At 41.6% G+C, this 27,999-nt stretch overlaps 3 long non-coding RNA genes across 3 annotated transcripts; all 3 read right to left on the reverse strand.

Annotated features, from left to right (window-relative positions):
* Positions 1 to 830: 830 nt before the first annotated feature.
* On the reverse strand, positions 831 to 1,817 carry LOC145423062 (uncharacterized). Its single transcript, XR_013904174.1, has 2 exons — positions 1,683 to 1,817; positions 831 to 1,085 (listed from the first exon to the last, which is right to left on the reverse strand). It is a non-coding gene; the product is annotated as an uncharacterized LOC145423062 (long non-coding RNA).
* An 18,140-nt stretch (positions 1,818 to 19,957) lies between these two features.
* On the reverse strand, positions 19,958 to 20,284 carry LOC145422691 (uncharacterized). The gene is made up of 2 exons (XR_013903978.1): positions 20,190 to 20,284; positions 19,958 to 20,058 (listed from the first exon to the last, which is right to left on the reverse strand). It is a non-coding gene; the product is annotated as an uncharacterized LOC145422691 (long non-coding RNA).
* A 5,066-nt stretch (positions 20,285 to 25,350) lies between these two features.
* LOC145423175 (uncharacterized) lies at positions 25,351 to 25,722 on the reverse strand. Its single transcript, XR_013904283.1, has 2 exons — positions 25,583 to 25,722; positions 25,351 to 25,451 (listed from the first exon to the last, which is right to left on the reverse strand). It is a non-coding gene; the product is annotated as an uncharacterized LOC145423175 (long non-coding RNA).
* Positions 25,723 to 27,999: the final 2,277 nt, after the last annotated feature.

Below are 27,999 nucleotides of genomic sequence, written 5' to 3' on the forward strand. Positions count from 1 at the left end.
CAACTGACCCAGACTCCTACAGCCATGAACTAGCTAACATTACAGCCAACGGCTAAAACATTAGCACTAAAGACCTACACAGAATAGACATACAAATAACATAATTTAAGTTTGATGAGTTTAACTGCAAAGCAAATAATGCTATTAAACATTGAAATAAAGTTGAAAAACTTACTTTTTGGCATACAAATTACTTTTTTTCATGTTAAATTATCTGTGTTTGACAAAATGTGCTGATTTTTCACATGTGATAGCAGAACTGAGTTGGGCGTGCACAGGATGAGTCACATCATGTGAAACTTAGCCCTGATTGGAGAAATTGGAAGCGTTACAACTGACCCGCGTTACAACTATCCCCGGTCTCCCCTACAATCGAAAGCACCACGACTGCAGTTTTTGTGTTGGATGTAAAAAGCAGTCTAGAATCATGTGGCGGTCAACGACAGTCCAGGCGTGGGATTTCTCTCGTGGAAATATGCACATTATTTTTTTCCTTTCTACACAGCAAATCCAGCATGTCCAAATTAACACTGTCGGATTTGATTTCAACACTATTAAAGTGTCTATATGGGTCCACACCAGAGAGTGTTAATTTAACTCTTTTTGGAGAGTTGGTACGTTAACTCTGATTTAGTGTTAAACACCAAATCTGTCTGGAGTTGATAATTTAACACTTGGTGTTAAGAGTTTATATATTAACTCTCAAAGAGTATTTTAGTTTAACTACGTAAGAGTTATCTTCTAATTCATTCTAAAAAGCGGGAATTTTACTGTTCTGAACTTCTAGAAATTTCTTTTGGAAATAAACATTTGCTAAAAAGATGCAATGGTTTTTGAAAAACATTTATTCTTAACTGTGCACCACAATTTCAAAACATTTTCTGAAAGATGTAACAGTATACATGTTCTCACTTTCATTAGAATTGTGTTTATCAAAAGGTCTGACATAGGTGAACTGGTAAATGCAAATAACAGCATTCTCGTCACTTATTTCTTCAATACAATATGCATGTCCTTCATTCATCCCTTTGTGGAACTTCAACGCACTTCTGCTCTCCCCCATATTCCATCTTCACAAGCATATCCTGTGCGGAGATTGAATAAAAATTAGTTGACACTAACCAATGGCACAAATAATCCAGTAAACAATTGCAGCACAGTGAAAAAAAAAAAAAAAAAAAAAGGAATCCTCTTTGAGCCATTTCTTGTGTAAAGTATTTTCCCAAAAGACAAAGACACAGGCAACAGGTAATACTGAACTAAATGTAAAACCTCAACCTTTTTCATTTTTACCTAAACCGTGTGCACAAAACTCTGGAGGGATCTATGCTAACGTAGAATCCAGTCAGGACGCCTGCTACTGCTGTTTGCTCGTTTTTTGTTTTTTTTATGGGAAATCGTTTTCAGGCTTCAAGTAGCACCATTATACCAACATTTCACATTCTAGACATTGTTTTAGGTGTATTTGACCAAAAGTTTGACTGAAAATTCACATGCAAGCTTTTTTCAAGGCTGTGGTATTTGCCCGCAAACAATACCTTTCAGCTAGCTAAAACAGAATATTATGCTATAAGTGACCAACATGGCTAATGCCTTTCACACAGCTTTGTCTCAACTCCAAAGAGCCACAGAAGTAAAAGCTAATAGAAATAATTGAAACAATCTTTGAAAAAATGACTTACCAAGCATGGCAAACAACTCAAATATGTAGAGCAAAATGTTCTGAAACGGCTTCACTTCAGCTTCGATTGGAGCCGTGCTGGGGGCGGAGTCTGTGAATTTACTCTGTTGGTGTCATAGCCCCTCTAGGAGTTCAGAGTTAAGAGGTCAAGAGTTAATGTTTCCATTTTAACACCTCCAGATTTGACAGAGAAACACTCATTTTTAACACTCGATTTTAACTACTATCATTTTACACCTCAGAGTTACATTAAAAGAATGTGACTCTACTTAGAGTAAAATTAACTCTACTTTTGCAAGAAGACTATTAACACCAAAACATTTAACACTTTTGAATTTGCTGTGTATTGGTAGGTGGCACAGTGCACTTGTGGCAATAAGCAAGCTAGAAGACTGGCAAAGTTATGGAAGCAAGAGAATTCTGAGTAAAACCAAAGTTACTTTCCCTAGTAAGTAGTTACTCTGAAAGTAACGAGTAACTTGAAGTAACTGAGTTACTTTTGATAGAAGTAACTAGTAATGTAACTAAGTTACTAATTTAAAGTAACTTACCCAACACTGGTCATAACCCCCTTGCCTAGTTCACCTCATGTCTCTCAAATCACACTTAGTTTGTTCAACTTAAATCTCACTCTTTAAATAATTTTTTTTTCTGTGCTCCAGGGTTCAGTACTTTTATTCATTATTTGCATGCTTTCTCTCGCGCTCCCTTAGGTCTTCCCACACCACTCACTTTATTGTCCCCCCTGCCCATCTCACCACTATGGGGAACAGAGCTTTCAGCCACTCTGCTCCCCGACTCTGGAATTCACTTCCTCCTGATATTAGGAATACAGCATCTCTTCCCTTATTTAATTAATTATTATAGCCTTAAGATTTTCTTTAGTGAGACAGCACCCTCACCCTGAGAGCCACCCCACCCTTACATGCAAATGCAGTGCTTAAATATGATTAATTTTACACATTGATGTTGATGGTATAATCTATAGCTGTATTATTAGTGTTGTTGTTTATTTAAATTAGGCCAATTGGAGATCTGGCAGGCCAAGTAAGCATTCCTTTTAAGCCAGTTATACTTTCTGGTCTACAAGTCTGCTAGAGCCCACTCAGGTCCGAGTGACATAAATAGAATCCCCAGCTGGTGAGTGTGAGGGTCTGTGCAGACATGTGCCTGCCTGCCTTTCTTATTGTCGTCTGTGGATAATTCACATTAAAATGCACTAACTACACATGTGCCGCAGGCGGTGGTTTTTAAAGAAATATAACAGGAATGACTATTTTGCTGTTGGGTCTCAAGCTGTCCATGTCTGCAGCAGAGTGTAATCAATGCTTTATACTTCTTTGAAGTTCAGTTGAAGTCTTCTGCCCAAGGCACATGTAGCTGGTGGAAGGTAATGTAAAGTCTCTGCAGAAAAGTCACATGGTCAAAAAACCATTGCGGATGTCCACAATGACCTGTACAGTCTGTGTTGATGAAATTTAGATGACTTTCATCGCAGACCCCAGTAGACTCATGAACATGTGAACTAAATTTGAGGCTTTAGTGAATCGGCCCAAAACACAATAGTAGAGTATATATACTAAGATAAAAATGGGGAAAGGATACAGGAAAAACTTCCTCTCATGCTGTTCTATTTTACAAAAATGGAATCAATTTACTAAAATCATGTAATCATGAACTTATTAGACATTTAATCTCTAATAGAAAAAATGTTTTGTAATTGCATGATAAAAGTCAAAACTTACACAAATCCAATGTGTTTATGTGAAAAACAAATGTGTTATAGCAAGACAGAGAAATTCTCATCTTTGTCATAGAAAAAAAAATGACTGTATAGCGGCTATGAAATTGAATATCTTATATTTAAATATTTAAGTGAGCAATGCATTTTCTAATGAGAAACACCATTATCCTAATGCTAGTCCACTAAGTAATTCTCCTATCAGCTGACATAACTGATAGTCACCTTTACATGTAGGTGACCATCAATGATAGTAAATTAAAGCATTTGTTTTCTACTAACTACCAAAAAAAAAGTAGCTATCGCTCTTCAGATGAAATTTGAAGACTACATGAATACTGCAATATGAATCACTAACTCAAGGACATGGCTGTAGAAGTTCAACCCCCCACCCAAGCCGGACCAAGTATATTGTGCACAAGGCATACCGCTGTGTCAAACACACAACACTGTCACAATGAAAGTCCTTACAAAGCGTAATACATCCTTAAATCGCATAATTATTCTAGGAAACATTATGTACCTGGGCTCCAGCTCTCTGATCATGACAGTAAGGGGATTTCTACAATCAGCTTACTGAAGACAGATCATTGTGATTGGCTAATAATATATACATGTAAGTAGTGTGATTAAGCAGTGTGAAACCGAATAATAAGCGTGAAATAAATTGCAGGATTCCTCTCCCCCTCCTTTGCACCTGGTGTTTGTTGGCCACTATTGTTTCCTCTGTCCAGTGTTTCATTTAGCTCAAAGATTTCATTTTCACTAACAGCAAAAGAAAGTGACATAATATCTTATTGTAACCAGGTTTTCCACACTTGTGCTGCTATCACCTTCCTCATATTCCATTTAGTGTAATTTCATGTTTTCTCTTAAGTCTGGTGTCTTTTATATGTTATCTCAGGGGTCTCCTAAATATATGATTACAGTGCTTTATAGCATCTTCTGTTGTTTCAGGCCTTGCTCTTGTTCCCTACCCCTTCATTCACAACACCCATGCCTAATCTTTTCACTCTGTTAGCACTTTCAAATTAAGCTTGGAGGAAATCAGGTGTCTTAATAATCTTGCTGCTCTAGACCCTCAATCAGCTTCATTTTGGAAAAAGACTTTAACACAACTAAGTCAACATATCTCAGCTGACAGCTACTCTATAAACATAGGTTTTCAAATGTGACAGAACACACACTCCAACTTGCTGCATAAAGTAAAAAAAAAGGTGCAGATAAATATAACATACTCCTTTATGTAATATATTAAATGCTGCTGCTACAACATAATTAGACAGCAGTGATCTTTTGTTAAGCATGCACTGGCATTTTTAATAACCCCATTTAGTCTTATGCATTCTTATTTTAAAACGTAGAATGTGTCACAGTCTGCGGGGGCAGACAGTTTGGAGTGTGTGTGGATGAGCCATGTGCAGACACAGGCGAAGAGAGAATTAATTCCAACAAAAGGCGAGCCTTTATTTTGGCTGATATACGTGGAACATAAATCAAAGCAAAAAACAAACTAGACTGTGAAACTATGACTTAACAAAGAAAACTAAGCATCAGCTAAGATGACCATGAACTGACTATGATTTCTATGACGAGGGGAAGTTACACAGACGACGTGACAAGGAATGAATGGAAACACACAGACTAAATACACAGTGGTGATGAGGGGAAGGGAAACAAATAGCTGATACAAATTAACATGATGACACCACAGGAGAAAGTGAAATAAAATAATAAACACAGAACTTTACCTTGGTCTGCAAATGAGCTATTCAATTAAGGGCCTCTGCGCAACAAAAATCATCCAAAAGGTACAGAACCAGCTCCTCAATGAACAGGTGAGACAAACAAATTTTACCATTGATGTGCTAAAATCAACAGAGGAGTGATCGGAGACAGACAATGCTTCTAGATGGGAATACTCTTCAAAAGATGTTTTAATTAACTGAGAAGGCTCATCTAGCACAGACTGAAAAGTCTTAGGCCAGGCAAAAAAGAAATGACAAAGGAATCAGATATGACTTACTTGTTGTCCATCGGAAACCACAGTAAAATACGGAGACTGTCCTCAGCATCCAGAAAAGAGAAGGATGCCACACTATGGACAAGTGGGTGAACAACCTGTCTGACAGACAACTCACACAAGCAGAGTAAAATATAATTGTAAAATGGTTGAACTTCTCTGTGACACCAAGACAAAACCCGCTAGTGGTAAAAACATTGAAACCACATCTCGTCTCTAGATGCAGAAAAAATATTTGATAGCGTTGATAGAGTAGCAACTTTACACAAATTTGATTTTGGAAACTTGTTCACAAGTTGGTTATTATATAATTATTATATAATTTCCCAACAGTCTCATAACAAATGACCAAACATGTTTCAGCGTCTCTCTCCAGAGGAGCACCAGGCAGGGATGCCCACTCTCCTCCTCACTGTATGCAGTTTTTATAAAACCACTAGCAACAGCAATTAGACAGGCTATGGTGAATAAGGCATAAAATGCAATAATGTAGATTATAAAATCAGTTTTTATGCAAATGATGTGTTACTTTTTCTCCAACACTCACAAACCACTCTCTCTGAGGTAATTACATTAATAAACTTGTTCTCAAGAGTTTCAGATTATTCAATAAACTGGCTAAAATCTACAGTTCTTGGGATTAATTGCTACTTTCGTAATTCCTTTGATTGTTGCTGATTGTTTTTCTTCGATTGTCCAGATTGCCACTGCAATCTGGAAATATTAAATACAGTGGAACCTCAACTTACGAAATTAAATCGTTCCCAAGGGTCTTTCGTAAGTCGAACATTTTCGTAAGTCGAAACACCCACTGCGCGTTTTGAGTGAGGCGATGCTGATTTATTTGAAATGTAGTTTTTTTTTTTTTTTACCTTCGGGGCCTTATAAGCCTATACTGATGGCATTACTGGTGGTAATGCCATCCAGAGTAAGAATCTAGTTAGATACCATATTTCTAAGATTTTCAGGGCCGAGTACAATAACCTCAGTTTGATCTGAATTAAGGAGCAGAAAGTTAGAGGCGATCCAGGTCTTTATGTCTTTAAGACATTCCTGTAGTTTAACTATTTGGTGTGTATTATCTGGCTTCATAGAGCTGGGTGACATCAGCACATTTGAGCTACTCACTCCCTCCTTTCCTGTGCTGAATCGTAGCACAAACGAATCACTCAGGACTCACTAACCCCCTCCCTCCTGGCTCACAGCTTCTTCCTCCTTCTTCTTCTTGGTTGGCAACAAATGTTCAATGAGTCACTCACTTTGGTGAGTGACTCATTAAAACTCGATTCAATAAGAAGAATTGAATTTACCATCACTAGTCCAAAGCCATTTTAAGAAGTGCAAAATCAACTTCCTTACCACCTGTGAAAGGTAATGCTGGTACAAGTTGGCAATTAGCAGTTCCATCAAGTTGTTGCCTGGCAAGGATCCACTGTCAGTAGGTAGAATCCCTGACTGTAAAGGTGGCTCCATGGGCCCACAGCCAGTTTGTCCAACTTTATACCACAGGTGGAAATGTATATTAGGAGGTGGCAAAGACTGACTGGGTGATGTGTATGGTCCTGGCTGAGATGATCCCTGAGGCTTCAGCTTTTCAGGAGGCTGTGATTATCTGCTGGGAATGTTAGAGCTGTCCACCTCTGTTGCAGGTGGACAAGGCTGAGTTGAGTAGGTGGTAGGAGAGGGATTTACACCTAGCTGCAGACCATATTGATGATCAGCTGAGGGAGAATCCATAACAGGACTAACATGCTGTGTCGGACAGCGATTGGAACATGCTGTAGGTATATCTATTATATATATCAGATATATATATATATATATATATATATATATATATATATATATCAGATATATATATATATATATATCAGATATATATATATATATATATATATATATATATATATATATATCAGATATATATATATATCAGATATATATATCAGATATATATATATATATATATAATCAGATATCTATTCATATTAATGTACAGAATTCACCTGCTTGCTGCTACTACTGCACATTCACCCAGTGTATATACTATATATATATATATATATATAATGTTCTTCCTCTACACCCCCCCCCCCCCCCCCCCCACACACACACACACACACAATTTTTGCACATGTCGAGGAGCATGTCAGGCTACATTTCACTGTGTGTTATGCTTGTATAACTATGCATGTGACAAATAATAAAGAACCTTGAACCTTGAACCTGGATCCTGGACTTTCTGACCGGAAGGCCTCAGTCAGTACGGATCGGGAACTGCACCTCCAGCACCACCACACTGAGCACTGGGGCCCCACAAGGCTGTGTGCTCAGTCCTCTGCTGTTCACACTGCTGACTCATGACTGTGTAGCAACACACAGTTCAAATCACATCATTAAATTCGCTGATGACACGACCGTGGTGGGTCTCATTAGCAAGAACGACGAGTCAGCGTACAGAGAGGAAGTGCAGAGACTAACGGACTGGTGTAAGGACAACAACCTGTCTCTGAATGTTGACAAGACAAAAGAGATGGTTGTTGACTTTAGGAGGACACGAGGCGACCACTCACCGCTGAGCATCAACGGCTCCTCTGTGGAGATCGTTGACAGCACCAAATTCCTGGGCGTACACCTGGAGAAGGACCTCGGCTGGTCCCTCAACACCAGCTCCCTGCACAAGAAAGCCCAACAGCGTCTCTTCTTTCTGAGAAGACTGAGAAAGGCCCGGCTTCCACCACCGATCCTGACCACCTTCTATAGAGGAACTATTGAGAGCATCCTGAGCGGCTGCATCACTGTCTGGTTTGGGAGCTGTGCCATATCAGACCGCAAGACCCTACAGCGGATAGTGGGAACAGCAGAGAAGATCATCGGGGTCTCTCTACCCTCTATTGAGGACATCTACACCACACGCTGCATTCGCAAAGCCACCAGCATTGTGGCTGATCGGACACACCCCTCTCACACACTCTTTACACTCCTGCCATCTGGAAAAAGGTACCGAAGCATTCGGGCACGCACATCCAGACTGTGCAACAGCTTTTTTCCACAAGCCATCTGTCTCCTCAGCAAAAAGGGACTGACTGATAAACACGCACACACACACATACACTAACATTATCACTCAGCTTAACTCAAATACCTCAAAACATTGAGACTGGACTGACTAACCAACACAAGCGCAAACACACTGACCTACACCACCAAACCATCGCACACACCAACCTGTAAATGCTCTTTTGCACAATATTATTACTAGATATATTATATATTATTATTTTTTTTGCACTAACTTGTCTTGTAGCACCTTGGTTCCTGGAGGAACGTTGTTTCGCCTCACTGTGTATTTTTAAACTGTATATGGTTGAAGTGACAATAAAGTTGAACTTGACTTGACTTGATTTGAACCCTTGAAAGGTATTAAAGGTAGTGCGCTGCAGCGGTTTGTATCATATATATCTAATACAATCCAATTTATTCATGTAAATGGATAGTCCTCTTTATACACTGAGGTTAATTATGGAGTTCCACAGGGTTCAGTGCTAGGATCAATTCTGTTTACATTATACATGCTTCCCTTAGGCAGTATCACCAGAAGACATAGTATACATTAACATGCTAACATGCTAACATGCTAGCATGTTAGCATGTTAGCAGAGCGATGCTACTGTGAACTGAGGAGCTGTTGTCTTGATGTGAGCTTTCTACTCAGAGTTTTTTCTTCCAGTTCAGAGTAGAAATTTTTCTGTTAAGATACTGGATGTTGTTTCTCCACAATTTTAATTATAAGCTAGCTATATTTCTACTAATGAAATTAGTTTGCTAACAGCAACAGGGATGAGTCAGTGAATCAGTCGGGCTTGTAAATCATGATTCACGAGTCAGTAAAGTGATTCTCGAGTACTGAACGATTCGTTCATGATTCGCACATCACTACTTTGGACCCCCTGCTTGGTAGTCATAATAATCTCATAGAGCAGTTCAAATATCAAATCCTTCTGGAGCAGTTAAAAATATGAAGTGCTTACGAAGTAGCTCAATCAATCAATCAATTAATCTCCTGCCATATACTGCAGCACTCCAGGCTCTCCAAGATAAATATAGTCAACCTCGCCAGCTCGTACAAAGTGAGCTAGGTTCTATTCTGAACTCTTTACAAATGTCCCCAAGTGGGGGACCCAGAAGCCTTTGACACTGTTGCTCTGTATGTGAAGGGTTTAGTAGGCATGCTTCACTGGAAGGTGAAAGTGGCTATGAACTACAATATGTGGTTCTCATGTTGATAAGCTACTGAGCATGCTCCCAACAAGCTATAGAGATGGATTTATTGAGCCATGCGATACTGAGAACTGGAACTGACAAAGTTTATACCCCGCCAGATTTCTCTGCCTGGCTCCAAGTGATATCACAGGCCAAATGCACATCCAGTAGAGGAGCTGACATGTTTCAAGACCAGACCAAACAAGTTCATACAGTGGGGCAAAAAAGTATTTAGTCAGCCACCGATTGTGAAGTTCCCCCACTTAAAATGATGACAGAGGTCAGTAATTTGCACCAGAGGTACACTTCAACTGTGAGAGACAGAATGAAAAAAATCCATGAATTCACATGGTAGGATTTGTAAAGAATTTATTCGTAAATTAGGGTGGAAAATAAGTATTTGGTCACCTCAAACAAGGAAAATCTCTGGCTCTCACAGACCTGTAACGTCTTCTGTAAGAAGCTTTTCTGTCCCCCACTCGTTACCTGTATGAATGGCACCTGTTTGAACTCATCATCTGTATAAAAGACACCTGTCCACAGCCTCAAACAGTCAGACTCCAAACTCTGCCATGGCCAAGACCAAAGAGCTTTCGAAGGACACCAGGAAAAGTATTGTAGACCTGCACCAGACTGGAAGTAGTGAATCTACAATAGGCAAGCAGCTTGGTGTGAAAAAATCAACTGTGGGAGCAATCATCAGAAAATGGAAGACATACAAGACCACTGATAATCTCCCTCAATCTGGGGCTCCACGCAAGATCTCATCCCGTGGGGTCAAAATGATCATGAGAACGGTGAGCAAAGATCCCAGAACCACATGGGGGGACCTGGTGAATGACCTGCAGAGAGCTGGGACCAAAGTAACAAAGGTCACCATCAGTAACACACTACAACGGTAGGGAATCAAATCCCGCAGTGCCAGACGTGTTCCGCTGCTGAAGCCAGTGCATGTCCAGGCCCGTCTGAAGTTTGCCAGAGAGCACATGGATGATACAGCAGAGGATTGGGAGAATGTCATGTGGTCAGATGAAACCAAAGTAGAACTTTTTGGTATAAACTCAACTCGTCGTGTTTGGAGGAAGAAGAATACTGAGTTGCATCCCAAGAACACCATACCTACTGTGAAGCATGGGGGTGGAAACATCATGCTATGGGGCTGTTTTTCTGCCAAGGGGACAGGACGACTGATCCGTGTTAAGGACAGAATGAATGGGGCCATGTATCGTGAGATTTTGAGCCAAAACCTCCTTCCATCAGTGAGAACTTTGAAGATGAAACGAGGCTGGGTCTTCCAACATGACAATGATCCAAAACACACCGCCCGGGCAACAAAGGAGTGGCTCCGTAAGAAGCATTTGAAAGTCCTGGAGTGGCCTAGCCAGTCTCCAGACCTCAACCCCATAGAAAATCTGTGGCAGGAGTTGAAAGTCCGTGTTGCTCGGCGACAGCCCCAAAACATCACTGCTCTCGAGAAGATCTGCATGGAGGAATGGGCCAAAATACCAGCTACTGTGTGTGCAAACCTGGTAAAGACCTATTAAACGTTTGACCTCTGTTATTGCCAACAAAGGTTATGTTACAAAGTATTGAGTTGTATTTTTGTTATTGACCAAATACTTATTTTCCACCCTGATTTACGAATAAATTCTTTACAAATCCTACCATGTGGATTCATGGATTTTTTTTTCACATTCTGTCTCTCACAGTTGAAGTGTACCTCTGGTGCAAATTACTGACCTCTGTCATCATTTTAAGTGGGGGAACTTGCACAATCGGTGGCTGACTAAGTACTTTTTTGCCCCACTGTATAGGCAAGAAAAGCCAAAGACAACCTCCAACCTAGTGATATCACCCTATGGAGTGGCTCAACAACAGTTTTGACTTGGATCCAATCTGATTCATGCATCTACAAGGTCTTCGTTGGTACTCAAGTTGCCGTAATAGAAGATCATACTGAGGTGTCAAATTGGAGGCACCTTAGTCCATTGGTTTGGTTGACCCAGTTCAAAGAGGGTTTTGCCCTGATGCGGGGCAAAACCCTCTTTGAACTGGGTCAACCAAACCAATGGACTAAAGGCCCACCTTTCCTTTTAATGAACCCTGATACTTGGCCAACTCTCTATGAGAGTGAGGCCAAGAGAAAAATTAGGAGGTAAGTGGAAAAACACTTTATGGAACCACGAATACATGCAGTCCACATACAACAGTGCCAATTTCCAGTTTTGTCAAATGGTTGTTAAGGCTACCCATGAGATCCTTCATGGGACGGCCACTGATCACAACAACTATGCCATGACTACTGCTGATGCATTAGCTGCTGAACTGCATCACCTGAAACAGGCTCAAATTGATCGTTTCCCAGAGAAATTACAGGCCCTAGCTGCTTGTAAGGCAATTCATAAGCAGACTCTTGGGCTGATAAGAGTCGGGGGAAGGCTCCGAAGAGCAGAAGGTCTGGACTTGGATGCCATGCACCCCATAGTTCTTGAGCCACACCATCCGGTCACCAAACTGCTGATCAGAGAATATGACGATCGGCTCCTGCACCCTGGACTTAAATGAGTGTTTGGGGAGCGGCACCAGCACAGCTGTGGAGAGTGTCAGAGGTTCTAAATAAACAAATAAATAATAAACGAATGCTAATAAAAATCTAATAAACTATGATAATCAAGTGGACCAGTAAAATAAAAGGTCCACTGGGGAAAATCAATCTGGACCTCAGATAATAATTCTGATTGTTAAACCGCTGGACAGGACAGGTTAAAAGAAAAAAAAAAAGACCCAAACAAAACAGTTTCACCCAGTTACATTAACATTGTACATAAACATTGTATCACACACATTAAAGTTTTAATGCCTGTGGTGCTCTTTGTTTGGTCTCCTGCGGAAATGAAGAGAACTAATTTTGAACTGCTTAGCAAATTATAAAATTGAGAAAATGTACTTTGACTTTACAGAGTCTCCTCTAAAAAAACAAACCAAAAAAAACCAAAAACAAACAAACAAAAAAATCCTGACAAAATGGAGGAATAAATTGATTGGCTTCAAGAGAAGAAGGCAACTGGAAAACAGGGCCGGACTCGATGGCGGATTGAGCATCAACGGATCTTCTGTACCAACCAATTGATCACTTGCAAGAGAAAATGGGTCCAGACTAAAAATTAGGCACGATCTGCAGCTATGAAAATATAGTTCTACAATTTGGTTAAAAACTCTATCGTGAACAAAGGTTTGGTGGGTATCAGAAAATTCTTATAAGCTGATGTTTTATGAATTCTAAATCTTTTGACTGTAAAGGTTGAGTTTTTCTAGTTATAAAAGGAGAAATGAATAAATATATTGTGGCATGCAGAGGAGTCTTTACAAAGAAGCTCACAGAGAGAGATGGAGCTTGTTATTCAACCCCAAGCTGGTAGGGGAAGCTCTTTACACATTGTGCACATTGTAGCACAAGCAAGTGTTTTACACTTGCTTGTGCTACAATGTGCCTCAAGGTTCAACAACAGCACAACAGAAGTCACTCATGGTACAGCACTCTCTCTACAAAACAACAACTGTCAGTGACTCTGCACCACAGCGTAAACACAACATTCAAGATAACAGTTAAAAGTAACGTAACCATAAACAAAACAAGAACATCTAAACAGCAGCATATGTCCCAAGGCATGATGGGAGAGAACTAGCTGTTCCCCCAACACGCCAGAAAATTTTATATTTTCATTAATTTCACCTCTGTATTTGTAAGAAAGTCCAATCTAAAGTGTTTTTGAGATATATGGGGGGGGGGGGGGGGGGGTCTTTAGTTTTTTTTTATTTTCATCTCTGCTTTGGAATGTCCAAGCAACAATTTTTTAAGATATAGCGTTTTTAAAAAATGATTTGTGCCATGATTAAAGGCATAAAGTTGATTGTTGAGTATTTTAGGAAAAGTTTTTGGAAATTTAAGGTTAAAGTATGTTTTTTTATTTGAGAAGCGTTTGCTTCTCCACAGCCCTTTGTTGTCTGTGTTTTAGTTTGAAAACGGTTTGTTTTGTTTTTTAAAAAAGGTGTACAGCCTCATGTGAAACCTGCAGTGAAGTGACAGAGCACTGAGGAAAAGTGAAGAAGAGGAAAGAGGAAGAAGGTCTGTTCAGCAGAGTGCGACAACATGTGTGCAAAAGAGGGTTTTACAGATAAAAAGTTTTAAAATGGTGAATGGCCTGTATTTATATAGCGCTTTACTAGTCCCTAAGGACCCCAAAGCGCTTTACATATCCAGTCATCCACCCATTGGTGATGGCAAGCTACATTGTAGCCACAGCCACCCTGGGGCGCACTGACAGAGGCGAGGCTGCCGGACACTGGCGCCACCGGGCCCTCTGACCACCACCAGTAGACAACGGGTGAAGTGTCTTGCCCAAGGACACAACGACCGAGACTGTCCAAGCCGGGGCTCGAACCGGCAACCTTCCGATTACAAGGCAAACTCCCAACTCTTGAGCCACGATCGCCCCACGATCGATTTTAAAGATAAAAAGAGCAAATTAGTGCCAACCTATATGGAATGCCAGGAGTGCCGTTGTAGAGAGCCGCGGCCCATTCCTGAGCCTGGCCAGACAAGAGAGAGGTTAACATTGCAACTTTTGCACGGGCGGTGGCGTATTTAGTGGGTTGACATTCAAACAGCATGTCTAAGGTGGCGAGCAACCCATCAGGCCGGCCATCTACTCCGTTCCACTTATCTGGTAGTCCGATCCGGGGCTCCGCGCTCACCGGTGCTGGCTGACGTTGCAGCAAGGTGACGGAAGAGGAAAGTTGGAGGACAGTTTCAGTGAGAGACTCCATCTTTGTGCTCATCCGATTTACCACACCGCGAAGATATAATACTTCGGCTTTCAGCCGTTCGAATTCCGCTGGGTCTATATGGGGCTCAGACATCCTGTCACGATCGGGTGGAAAAACACTCACAGTTGCTGAATCAGGCGGCGACTGACGTCGGCGAGGTTTCGGAGCTCCTGACATGAAGAGAACGATGTCTGAGCGGCGAACAGGTGGGTGACGTCTCTCTTTTAAACCCGGCCCCGTGATCAGCTGATCACTGGCTGACACGATAACATCACAGAAAAAATCCAGAAGTTTTTTAATTCTGTTTTTAAATGGTCAACATTACAGTGTGCTTAAAGAGTAAAATAGCTGCTCGGACTCCAAAAGTCCAGAAGAATCGTTAAAGAAAATTAGAGAACAGGAGTCAACCAGACGGCTTAATTAAGGTTGTAATGCAATGGGTAATGGCTGAATGTAAACCAATCAAGCAAATTTGATTTGATAACTTTCCCTTAAGGTGCTTATTCGATTTAGATGGATTCTATTAAAAGTAAATCTGTAGAAGTTATAGTTGATGGCAGTGACCCTCTTTTGTGTTGTGCACTGGTATTTTAGCAGGTGATGGACATCATTCCAGGCAAATGAGGACCACTACTGTTTCCCACTCTCTGAGATCTTCATCTGCCATTCATCTTGCTGTTCCTTCTGCTCGTCTCACCACAATAGGGAAAAGAGCTTTCAGTCGCTCTGCTTCGTGTTTTGTGTGTGTGTTTGTGTGTTGTGTATACTAAGCTGCGACCTATCTGCTTATGCTTATGCGCCTATGTGTAATTTGATGATTGCAATGGGAATGGTCAAAAACAAGTATTGTTTATGGTACATAGACGCAGGCGCTTTATTGATGACTCTGTCATTTTTAAGTTTTCTTCTCTTTTTAATTTTAAACCTTCTTCTGATGATGTTGACATCCTTATTAATTCTTTTAATGAACACTGTCTTGCCATTCTTAATCAGGTTGCTCCTTTCAAAACTAGTCATTGCACTGTTAGTTCCTGCACACCATGGTTAAATAATCAAACCCGTGGTCTTCGACAGTGCAGAGCATCTCTGGAAGTCCAATGGGCTGGTTGTCCATCGGGAACACTTCAAAGAACTTCTTTACTTATATAAAGAGTCAGTTAAAGAGGCCAGATCCTCTTACTTCAATAATCTCATAAATCGTCATAAAAATAACCCAAGAATTCTATTTGATACTATCAACAGTATTGTTTCTCCTTCAACTCAGCACGCTGTGTTACTTCCTGACGAAGATTGTAGCACTTTCCTCAATTACTTTGTAAATAAGGTGATGGACTTGAGATCCAAAATCTCCTCAAGTGCCTCCCCTTATGAAGATGCCCCTTGTTGTCCCAGGTCATTTACTTCTTTTTCTCCAATCACACTCAATAACTTAATTGCAGTAATAGGTAAAATGAAATCCTCATCATGCTCCTTAGATATATTACCTCCCTCTGTCCTGTCTGGGACTCTCACCAGCATTGGTCCCACACTACTATCCATCATCAACAATTCACTGAGGGAGGCAAGGCTGTGTTCCGTCCTATTTTAAACATGCTGAGGTAACCCCTCTGTTAAAAAAACAGAATCTCAATCCTACCTCCCCTAGTAGTTATTGTCCTTTTTCATGATTGCCATTTATAAGTAAATTACTAGAAAAAACTGTAGAAAATCAGTTCAGGTCCTTACTATGCTGATTGCAGATTTTCAGTCTGGCTTTCAAAAGCAGCACTCTACGGATACTGCTCTCTTAAGGGTCTATAATGATCTACTAATGGCATCTGATGCAGTAAATTGTTCCGTGATCATTTTGCTAGATCTTAGCGCAGCCATCGATACCGTTGACCACAAAATCCTACTCAACAGGCTGAAGGTTCTGGCTGGTATATCTGGCACCGCCTTAGACTGGTTTTCTTCCTACTCATCAGACAGGACCTTTTCTGTTAGGACTGATAGGTTCTCCTCTAACACTGCTGCCCTAACCTGTGGGGTTCCACAGGGTTCAGTATTGGGTCCATTATTATTTTCTTTTTATATGCTTCCTTTAGCTGGCATTATTCAGTCTTTTAGTGACCTGTCTTATCATTTCTATGCCGATGACATTCAGCTGTATATGTCCTAAGCCTCATCAGCCGGATAGGCTGTCCACCCTACTCCAGGCTTTAACTCAAATCTCTGATTGGCTTTCTAACAATTACCTTGTTTTAAACATGAACAAGACAGAGACCATGATCATAGCTCCTCCTGATCTATATTCTAAAATCAGTCAGGTTCTTGCCCCTTTCCGTTCTTCTGCTAAGCCAAATATTCGAAATCTTGGAGTAATATTTGACTCTTCTTTGGGCCTTGACTCACACGTAAAATCTCGTTCCTGTTTCTTTCATTTAAGGAATATTTCTAAACTGCAACATATGGTCTCCTCAGCTGAACTGGAAAAAATTGTCCATGCATTTGTGTCATCGCGTTTAGATTATTGTAATTCCCTGTCTACCAGCTTGGATAAATCATCTCTTTCTCACCTCCAAGCTATACAAAACGCAGAAGCCAAACTACTAACTCGCTCTAGCAAGCGAGCTCACATCACTCCTATTTTATGTTCTTTACATTGGCTCCCAATAGATTTTAGAATTCGTTTTAAAATTATTGTTTTAACATACAGAGCACTAAATGGCCAAGCCCCAGATTATTTATCCAAGCTTCTCACAAAATACACTACTGCTTGCCGTCTCCGTTCACAAACTCAGAGTTTGTTGGTTGCTCCCAGAACACGTCTGAAGATGAAAGGGGACACAGCATTTCAGTCTGTGGCACCAAGTCTGTGGAACAGTCTACCTCTACAACTACGTTTGGTTGACTCTGTGGAATCCTTTAAAAAACAGTTAAAAACTTTACTGTTTAAACAAGCTTTCTGTTGACCAATGCTTTTTACATTTTTATGTTTTTAATTTACATTTAAACTCTATATTGTGTATATCGTGCATTTTGCTATTTATGGTACTGTTTATTTTAATCTCTGTGTGCAGCGCTTTGTGACTACCTGTCTATGAAAAGCGCTTAATAAATAAACTTTACTTACTTACTTACATGTACATCAAAGTCCTAGGCTTAACCCTAGGACCCTAAGACTCTTTCAATTTAGTCTCGTCTCCAAGTCGTGAATTTGAGTCCCTACTCAGCAACCACATAGCCCTTCCATGAAACCTTTTCAGGATGGTTTTCTTGTCATTATTTAGTGATTGTAAAATCACTAAATAATGAGGCATGAGGCATGACTTGATAGTTGTTTGCATGCACAGATGATTGCTATGTTGTAAACTCTTTATCATTGTGTAGTGTTTGTCAGTGTCCTGGGTCTGAGCGACCCAGGGACCCTGAGCAGTTATGGACTAGTATGCTTTATTATATGTATTTTGGTATTGCTGTCCCTCGTTCTCCCTGCTTGTAGATATATGTGTGTATGTAGGGTGTGGGTGTGGCCCTGGCAGGCAATTGGCCACACCTGAAGACCGTGACACACCTGCAGCTGATCAGGCCTCGTCATAGGAGCTACTTGAGAGTGTGGTGGAGCTCTCTCCGATGCTGGATCATTGCGTGGCTTCACGTTAGTCTCTCAACCAGCTAGTTTAAGTCTGCTGCATTATAGTGTGTCTGATAGCTGCCTTTCTCTTATGTTCCCAGGAGTAGCAAGGAGATGAGAGGACAGCGAGCATGGGGTGCTCATCATGGAGAAGCGGAGACAGGAACGCAAGCACTGGGAAGAGGACACGACACGGGGATTTACTGTTATTGTTCCACTCACTGTAAATAAATGCACTGCTTATACACAAAGTACTGCGCCTGGGTCCTCCTTCCCTACATCCCCACGGTTTGCCCTGCCAAACCGTGACAGTGTTTCTGTCTTATCATTAATTGGTTATTACTTTTAAACATATTTCAGGCTCTTAAGGTAGTATTTGCTTCACAAAATCTGGACATTTTTAGTACTAATATAATGTTTGTCCATTCTTTTTTTCAAACATCCCTCAGAGATTCGAGAGACCAATAAAATGTAACATGAGATGCAGTGACCTCCTTTACCAGCGCAGTGATGCACCAATCACATTTCTTCCATTTCAAATATGATACCATTACCTTAGCTTCAGGTTATCTGTAGATATGAGCACAGATCAAAAACCTGCCTTGATCTAATAAACTAGCCCAACAGAGTGGGAACCTTTCCAAGGTGTACCCTGCCTCTAACCCTATGGTACCTGGGATAGGCTCCAACCCCTCCACCTCACCGCCCTGATAAGGATAAAGTGCAGAGGGATGAATGGAAATTGATAAGCTGTGTTCATCAGAGATGGAGAATAAATATTTTATGAGTAAGGTAAATAAGTCTTGAACATTGCTGTCTTAACTTCTATTTAAATATGCTCTGCATTGTTCTCTTAACTGAAAATTCTCTTCCAGCATGTTTTCCTTCTAAAACTGTAACGTCGGACCCAAGAAACATAAGCTGGAGCGAATATTACGACAGCAGAACTTTTATTTAATATTGTGGTTTTGTACTGGGACACAGACACTCCCGCTCTCTCTCACTGCTGTCACGTCCGCTCTCCCCCTCCGACTGTCACTGCCAACATATAAAGAGAGACAATCACTGACAGATCCCCAGCACACCTGTTCACCCCGCCCCTGCGTCGCCCCGGGAGCTCACTGCATCACCCCTCCTCTGCAACTAGCCAGAGACCACACCCACGCCACAAACTTATTTTTAATTTTCGTGTTAAACTGTTGTTCTGACATAGTTTTATTGTTAGAGCATACATAATCAGATTTCCAAAACACCTACACTAAAACATTCAGTTTGTGAGGGGATCTACAAGAATTAAATCTGACATGACCTTGTCCTTTTGATTTGTCTTGAGAATATATTAGCTCTACACTGATAAAAGCTATTTTGGAGAGAGGTATATATCATCTATGCAAATCATATGAAATTTACTCTATTATTGCACTCAGCCAAGGAATTATGAAGTAATGGGTTTATTATACCCTTTTCTGAAGAGTAACAACATTACATTAAAAAATGCAGTAAAATATACCCCCAAACCGTGAGTCTTATGTCCCTAATTGCACATGCGCCAGACCGCGCTTTTTGACTGAGCGGGACTGCAAGAAAATTCTGGGTCTTTTTTTCGGCTTCCATCGAACCCGATCGAACCACAGAAGTGAAGGTAAGCTATTTACATAGGGTGTGTAAGGAAGAGGACTCCCTTACTGCATTTATTTATATTGTATTGTCTGTATAGCACTTTAGAGCACACCTTTCACTTTATTAAAAGCACCTTATCAAGCAATTTATGTAGCATTGCACTTTAAGCATGGATTTGCACACAAGAAGTTTAAATATTTATTGACTATTTATTGGGAATTTTAAAATCAGTTGGTGGCCTTGTTTCAGATCCTGCACAGCTGCTCCTCATCAAGGAATGTGGTGGTTGTCTGTCAGGAGAGAAGAATGGTGATTGAGATTGTGATTAAGGTTTACCAATAAGGAAAACTAATGCAAATGTGTGTGTGGAATCTAGGGAAAAGTGTTGCAAATAAGTGTTTGTAAGTTAATGATTACTCACCTTTCTTGCCTGTGTCCTCTTCAAGGTGTTTGGGCAAATGTTTCCCCGGGGGTCCAGACACCATTTAAAGGTTCCGGGAGAGACCATTGGTAAAGGGAGTGTGGTGAATCTTTTTGTGCTTGGGTTTCTGGGTTTTTATAATATTGGGTTTGGTGTAACATTAAAGTGTGAAGTATTTATTAATATGTAAATGTGAAAATGTATTTATGTATTTATTTATTCTTATTGATATATTGTATACTGTGGTGGAAGGTTGGGATTTAAGAATTTACCTGAGAGTGGAATAATGGTTAAGTCTGTGACAGCTGAACATATTTAAGGCTGCCAGTTGTCATTAGGGATTTTTTGTGCTGTGAAGAAGCTCGACAAGTTAATTGTTTTAAGGAGAGCCATATAGCAAATAAATACTTTGTTCCACTACACTTGCCTTGGTCTGTCTCACTGTGTTTCCAGCCGCTAAGGGCTGCCCTGTTACAAGTGGTGTCAGGAATGTGTCACTCATGCCACAGTGAGAAGATGATGACAAGAGGTGGAAGAAAGCCAGGCCAAGAGGAGCAGCCTGATGAAGGAGTTGGAGCTTCATCTGAGCTAGAGGCCATGGCAGCAACAAGCCCTGAGAACAAATTGGAGGAGTTAACAGGGTTGGTGAAATCTCTTATGTGGTCTCAAGCAGCCAGAGACCAAAAGTGGGAGAAGGATTTGTCACGTCAGGAGCAAAGGTGGAAAGGCATGCAGCATCAATTTCAGCAAATCCAGCTACAAGTTAACGCTGTAACTGATAAGCCTGACCCACCAGAGGCGCCAGCGCCCCCTACAACATCTGAAGAACAAGAACTTGGATTCAATGGTGAAGACATTCCAGTGGCCAGTGGGTCCAGGTCTTTAATTGAACCAAAACTTTTTCCTCTGTCACCAGAAGATGACATTGAACATTTTCTGACTACGTTTGAAAGAATGGCAAACATGTGTCGATGGCCCAGAGATGAGTGGGCTATTCGTCTGGTTCCCCTGTTGACAGGTAGAGCCCGCACAGCCTACATTCTTATGGATTTAACAGACTCTGAGAATTATGATAAGGTGAAAGAGGCAATTCTGGCAAAATATGAGATCACTGCTGACACCTACAGACGCCGCTTCAGATCTCTGAAAGTTGAGCCAGGTGAGACGCCACGTGAACTTTATGTAAGATTGAAAGACCTGTTTTCAAGATGGATTAAACCTGAAAAATCAACTGTAGAAGAAATATCTGAGCAGATAATTCTGGAGCAGTTTTTGAGAATGGTTAATCCAGAGCTGGAGATTTGGATACGTGAGCATGACCCGAAGACTGCAAAGGAAGCAGCTAGCCTCGCAGAGGTTTTCACTTCAGCCAGAAAAGGAAGCAAGAGCACCTACTTCAGCCGGGAGACCCACTACGCCCAACCAAGTAAGTCCACTGGGGGTGAACAGGGTTCTGGTCAAGTTCAGGCTAGAAATCTTTCTAGTTCTAGGCAGCTCCCTTCCCATAGACCTCACAATGTGAAGAAATCCTTTAAATCTTCAGTTCAGGATATTAAATGTTATCACTGTCATAACTTTGGCCATACACAACAATTTTGCCCTGCACTTAAGTCAAAACCATCTCTTTTATGTGCAGTTCCAAGACCAGCCACAGAGCCAGTAGGAAAGAAAGCTTGTACTGTCCCTGTTTTAATTAATGGGCGTAAAGAGGAAGCTTTGCTTGACTCTGGGTGCTTTCAGACTCTTGTACACTCTAGCATAATTTCAGGAGAAAAGCTAAGTGGGGTTGGGGCTACAATAAGTTGTGTGCATGGAGACGAACACAGGTACCCCACTGCTGAGGTTTACCTGACAGTAGGAGGTCAAACCTACTTGTTAGTGGTAGCTGTTGTTCCCAGTTTGCCATATTCAGTGATACTTGGTAATGACATCCCCACCCTTTTTGATCTAATACACCAGTCAGATTATGACCCTCAAGTGAGTGCTGAGAAAGACATTCAAGGCTTAGGTGATGAATCTGGAAGCTCACTTCCTCTAGATATGACAGTTGAACCATTTAAACCCTGTCATGTAGTCACAAGAGCACAAAGTGCAAAGGAAAGGATGCAAGAACTGCCCTTTTTTGAGGAGTCTCTCGAAACGGAGCCAGGGAAGATTAGGAAGTCTAGGGCTCAGAAAAGAAGAGAAAAGTTCAAAGGCTCAGAGGAAAAAGGTACAGCATTGTTCCCTAAGCCAAATAACCAACTTGAGTTTGATGTTCCCTCAGATTTAGGTGCACTCCAAAGAAGCGACCCTACTCTAAAACCCTGGTTTGAGAAGGTAACAGAGGTAGAGGGGGCTAGTCAAGGTCAGGTAAGCTGTCTTGCAGACACTGTTTACTTGATTAAAGGAGGCATCTTGTACCAGAGAAAGGGGAAGTGCGAAGCTGTGGCACTCCCACAACAGTTCAGAGACAAAGTTATGGATTTGGGTCATTCAATTCCATGGGCAGGTCATATGGCTTTTCACAAAACACTGAATAGGATCAGCAGCCGTTTTGTTTGGCCAGGGATGTATGTCCAGGTTTCTGAGTTTTGCCGTTCCTGTGAAAAATGTCAGTTGACCTCAGGCAAAGGAGTAGCGCGAGCCCAGTTGCAACCACTGCCAATTATTGAAACACCATTTGAGAGGCTAGGCATGGATATTGTGGGCCCTTTAGAGAGGAGCTCCACAGGTCATCGCTACATATTAGTCATATGTGACTATGCAACACGGTTTCCTGAGGCCTTCCCACTCAGATCAATTAAAGCTCGTCACATTGCTAATTGTCTTCTGCAGCTTTTCTCTAGGGTAGGCATACCAAGAGAAATTCTGACGGATTGTGGAACGAACTTTCTATCCAAGTTGTTGCAGCAGGTTTATAAGTTGTTAGGGATAAAGGGACTTAAGACCACCCCTTATCACCCCCAAACGGACGGGCTAGTGGAGAGATACAACCAGACTCTCAAAAGTATGCTGCGCAAGTTTGTCTCTGACACAGGTGCTGACTGGGATCAATGGCTGCCCTACCTTCTGTTCGCCTACCGGGAGGTCCCGCAGGTTTCCACTGGCTTCTCGCCTTTTGAACTTTTATACGGTCGCCAAGTGAGAGGCCCTCTGGATCTGCTTAAGGACTGCTGGGAGGAATCCAAAGCAGAGGGCGAAAACATCGCAGCCTACGTCATCACCATGAGAGAGAGGTTGGAGAAAATGGCATCATTGATGCAAGACAACATGAAAGCTGCACAAAAACATCAAAAGACTTGGTATGATCAGAAGGCCAGGGATAGGGTCTTCCTTCCAGGTCAGAAAGTACTGTTATTGCTTCCCACTAGCGATAACAAGTTGCTGACAAAATGGCATGGACCATACGAGATCATCAGACAAGTGAGTAAAGTCACTTATGAGCTGAATATGCCAGAAAGAGTTAAAAAATATCAGACATTTCACGTGAACTTGTTGAAGGCATTCCACAGCCGACAAGAGCCGGTCTATCAGTTACTGGTGCGTTCAGTTAAGGATGAGGAGGTGACTGAGAAGTTCTTTTCAACTAACATTCAAGTTTGTGCTTCAGTTGACCTTTCTCATTTGTCTCCTACTGAGCAGGCTGATATAAAACCACTCGTGGACCCACAGCTCTTTCGAGAGACACCAGGTTTCACATCACTGGTTCAGCATAAGATACGGGTGAAGGAGGATGCACCCGTTCGACAAAAGAGCTACAGAATTCCAGAACGGTTGGTGCCAGTGCTGCAGAAAGAAATAAAACTGATGTTGGACCTGGGAATCATTGAGGTGTCAAGTAGTGAGTGGTGCAGCCCGATTGTTTTGGTACCAAAGAAAGATGACACCCTGAGATTCTGTATTGATTTCAGATATTTGAATGCAGTATCCAAGTTTGATCCCTACCCAATGCCCAGGGTGGATGACCTGCTGGAGAGAGTTGGATCAGCAAGGTACATTACAACACTTGATCTGTGTAAAGGATACTGGCAAGTGGCTTTGGCGCCAGAAGCGAGAGAGCTGACAGCCTTCAAAACTCCTTTTGGTATGTACCAATTTAAAGTCATGCCATTTGGGCTTCAAGGTGCACCAGCGACATTCCAACGATTAATGGACCATGTACTGAGAGATGTGTCAGCATTCTCTGCAGCATATCTGGATGACGTGGTGGTGTACAGCCAGTCCTGGGAAGAGCATGTCATTCACCTACAGAAGGTGCTACACTCCATCAGAATGGCTGGACTGACTATCAATCCCAAGAAGTGCTCCATAGCCAAGAGAGAAGTGGAGTACTTGGGCTTTGTAGTTGGCTCTGGGAAGATAAAGCCGCAGGTTGGAAAGATTGAAGCAATTCAGTCCTTCCCAGTTCCGACAACAAAAAGGAAGGTGAGAGGTTTTCTGGGTCTAGTAGGCTGGTACCGGAAATTCATACCTTCTTTTGCAGAGCGATCCACTGTACTTAATAACCTCACAAAAGGCTCAGCCCCTAACAAAGTGCGTTGGACGGAAGACTGTGAGCAAGCATTCAGAGACCTCAAGGAAGCAGTTTGCACACATCCAGTTCTACACAGTCCAGACTTCAACAAGCCATTCATCTTGCAAACTGATGCTTCGGGAGTTGGCCTTGGTGCTGTCCTTCAGCAAGAGGTGGATGGTGAAAGAAGGCCTGTGGTGTTTCTGAGTCGGAAACTACTCGACAGGGAGACGAGGTACTCGACGGTGGAGAAAGAGTGCTTGGCCATGAAATGGGCTATTGAGGCCTTGAGGTATTATCTTCTGGGACGTCACTTCACTCTGGAGACTGATCATCGTGCCCTCCAGTGGTTGAACCGCATGAGGGATGCGAATGCCCGCATTGCAGGATGGTACCTGTCTCTGCAGCCTTATGACTTTATGGTCCAGTATAGGCCGGGGAAGTCAAATGTGGTTGCTGATTGTTTATCTAGGATGACAGAGGACTGAAGCACTTCGTGCTTAAGAGAGGGAGGAGGAAATGTAAGGAAGAGGACTCCCTTACTGCATTTATTTATATTGTATTGTCTGTATAGCACTTTAGAGCACACCTTTCACTTTATTAAAAGCACCTTATCAAGCACTTTATGTAGCATTGCACTTTAAGCATGGATTTGCACACAAGAAGTTTAAATATTTATTGACTATTTATTGGGAATTTTAAAATCAGTTGGTGGCCTTGTTTCAGATCCTGCACAGCTGCTCCTCATCAAGGAATGTGGTGGTTGTCTGTCAGGAGAGAAGAATGGTGATTGAGATTGTGATTAAGGTTTACCAATAAGGAAAACTAATGCAAATGTGTGTGTGGAATCTAGGGAAAAGTGTTGCAAATAAGTGTTTGTAAGTTAATGATTACTCACCTTTCTTGCCTGTGTCCTCTTCAAGGTGTTTGGGCAAATGTTTCCCCGGGGGTCCAGACACCATTTAAAGGTTCCGGGAGAGACCATTGGTAAAGAGAGTGTGGTGAATCTTTTTGTGCTTGGGTTTCTGGGTTTTTATAATATTGGGTTTGGTGTAACATTAAAGTGTGAAGTATTTATTAATATGTAAATGTGAAAATGTATTTATGTATTTATTTATTCTTATTGATATATTGTATACTGTGGTGGAAGGTTGGGATTTAAGAATTTACCTGAGAGTGGAATAATGGTTAAGTCTGTGACAGCTGAACATATTTAAGGCTGCCAGTTGTCATTAGGGATTTTTTGTGCTGTGAAGAAGCTCGACAAGTTAATTGTTTTAAGGAGAGCCATATAGCAAATAAATACTTTGTTCCACTACACTTGCCTTGGTCTGTCTCACTGCGTTTCCAGCCGCTAAGGGCTGCCCTGTTACAGGGTGAATAATATATAATGGCGCATGCAAATGCTAATTTTTGAAGTGATGAGCTATTACACTTTACTTGTATTGCTTAGGTCTGTGTAATGCACCATTACTTGAAATGAAACTTTGAATCTGTTGCTCTCTGTTAACCGTCTAGACAACTGCCAGTAAGTTGCAATGAAATGTGTTCGTGGTGCGCTTTTTATCAGTCAGCATGCATGACCAGTCCCGGACTGGTAATCGGAACACTGAGGTCATGTCCAAATTCATGGGCTGAATCCTCCTGAGGACCCGGCCTTCGCGGGCTATGTGGGCCGGGTCCTCAGAAGGTCGGGTAGGCTGGATGTAAACCTACGTTTAACCTGAGTAGTGAAAGACAGCGGTGATCTGAAAATGATGTGCCGGGAGTTGTGCCGTTCTCGGTGGCTCTAGTGACCCTCGAGCTCTCGGCTAGCTATCGAGCTGTTGGGTAACAGACGTCTCCAAAAACGTTGAAGCACTTTTGCAAATATGCGATATTTTGATAAACCGAGCAGATATTTGAAGTTTACACACCCACATTCTCGCATGAAAATATGTTAAAAGTTTATTATATGACCCAGAAAGAATAATAAGAGTAATTTCAAAACTTAGTAGCGGCCGCCATTGCCGGAAACTGGAGTTTGGCTGAGCCGCGCTATGAATTCTGGGATATGGTGGGCCACGAGTGACACACCCAACCCATCCTTCAAATTCGGGGAAAAGGAGGACGCATTGGTCAGCCTTCGGCACGTTGCTGTGACGTAATCAGTCTACAAATGCGTCCCCGGGAGGATGCAGCCCATGAATTTGGACACCCCCAATAATTACAATCACGGTCTTTGCAAACTACTTTCCTGCCTTGATGGAAAAGAAAATGGACATCAGACGATTTTTTATTTTTTATTTTTTTTGAGAAATGAGAGCGGCAATCCTTAAGTTGTGGTGGCTCTGCTTCTGGGTCAACACATAAAGCAGGTAAACAAACTTAAATCCGGTATGTCTTTGAGATTCTATGAACACTGGTAAATGGACTGATTCTTATGTAGCGCTTTTCTACTCTCCCGGAGTACTCAAAGCACTCTGTACAACATGCCTCATTGCCATCAAACACGACTGTTGGGCAGATTATTCCCAACAGTCGTGTTTTAAAACTCTTAAAAAACAGCTGTTGCATCCGTCTGCGTCTCCCCATTAATCTTCACTGTAGCTCATCATCCCGGAGAGCTCACTGAAAGCTTTCTCCCAGCTGTAACAGGCGGCTTTGTTTTAGCAGCACCAGAACTTTCTGAAAAAGCTCTGAAGCATGTTTTCTTGTATTTAAAAATGTGCGCGGCAGTAGTCGCTTGTTCTGTCATGCAGATACAGCTTTGCTCCCGTATCTGCTTCATAATCCGCTCAGCTGTTCGCACTGCGGGGAAACACTGGGACAAAGCAGCATCACGAACTCCAGCTATAGGGAGATTTTTCAGCAGCAAAACAAATAAAGCCAACGCAAAACGATCAGTAAAAAACAAAGACTGCTCTGAGAGTTTGAATTATTAACTGTATTTATTGATGTGTTGTTAAAGAGTATCTTACTCATCAGTAAGTAGGGGCAGGTCCCGCCTTCCTCACCACTGATTGGATAGAAAGTGTCTCCTACTTACTGATGATTAAGATACTCGCTCACGGGGACAAGTATGTCTGAGAGAGGGAGGGCGTCTCATGAGACCATCAGTGCTGCCAATGGTCTCTGACAGAAAGTAGCTGAAGTTCCCTAGGGTGTCACACCAAAATAAAAGCAGGGGGGGTAAAGCTCTCAGCCTGAAATGTTGTCCCAGTCCAGGCCTGTGCATGACTGTCTGACTGCTTGTTTTAAGTTTAAAAATTAGTCAATGCTAGCTTTTTCTAAAACATTGAATCTGGTCCCGTCATTAAAGAAATAATTCTGAGC

The sequence above is a fragment of the Astatotilapia calliptera genome, chromosome 20 (genome assembly GCF_964374335.1).
Source record: "Astatotilapia calliptera chromosome 20, fAstCal68.1, whole genome shotgun sequence".
Taxonomy (NCBI): Eukaryota; Metazoa; Chordata; class Actinopteri; order Cichliformes; family Cichlidae; genus Astatotilapia; species Astatotilapia calliptera.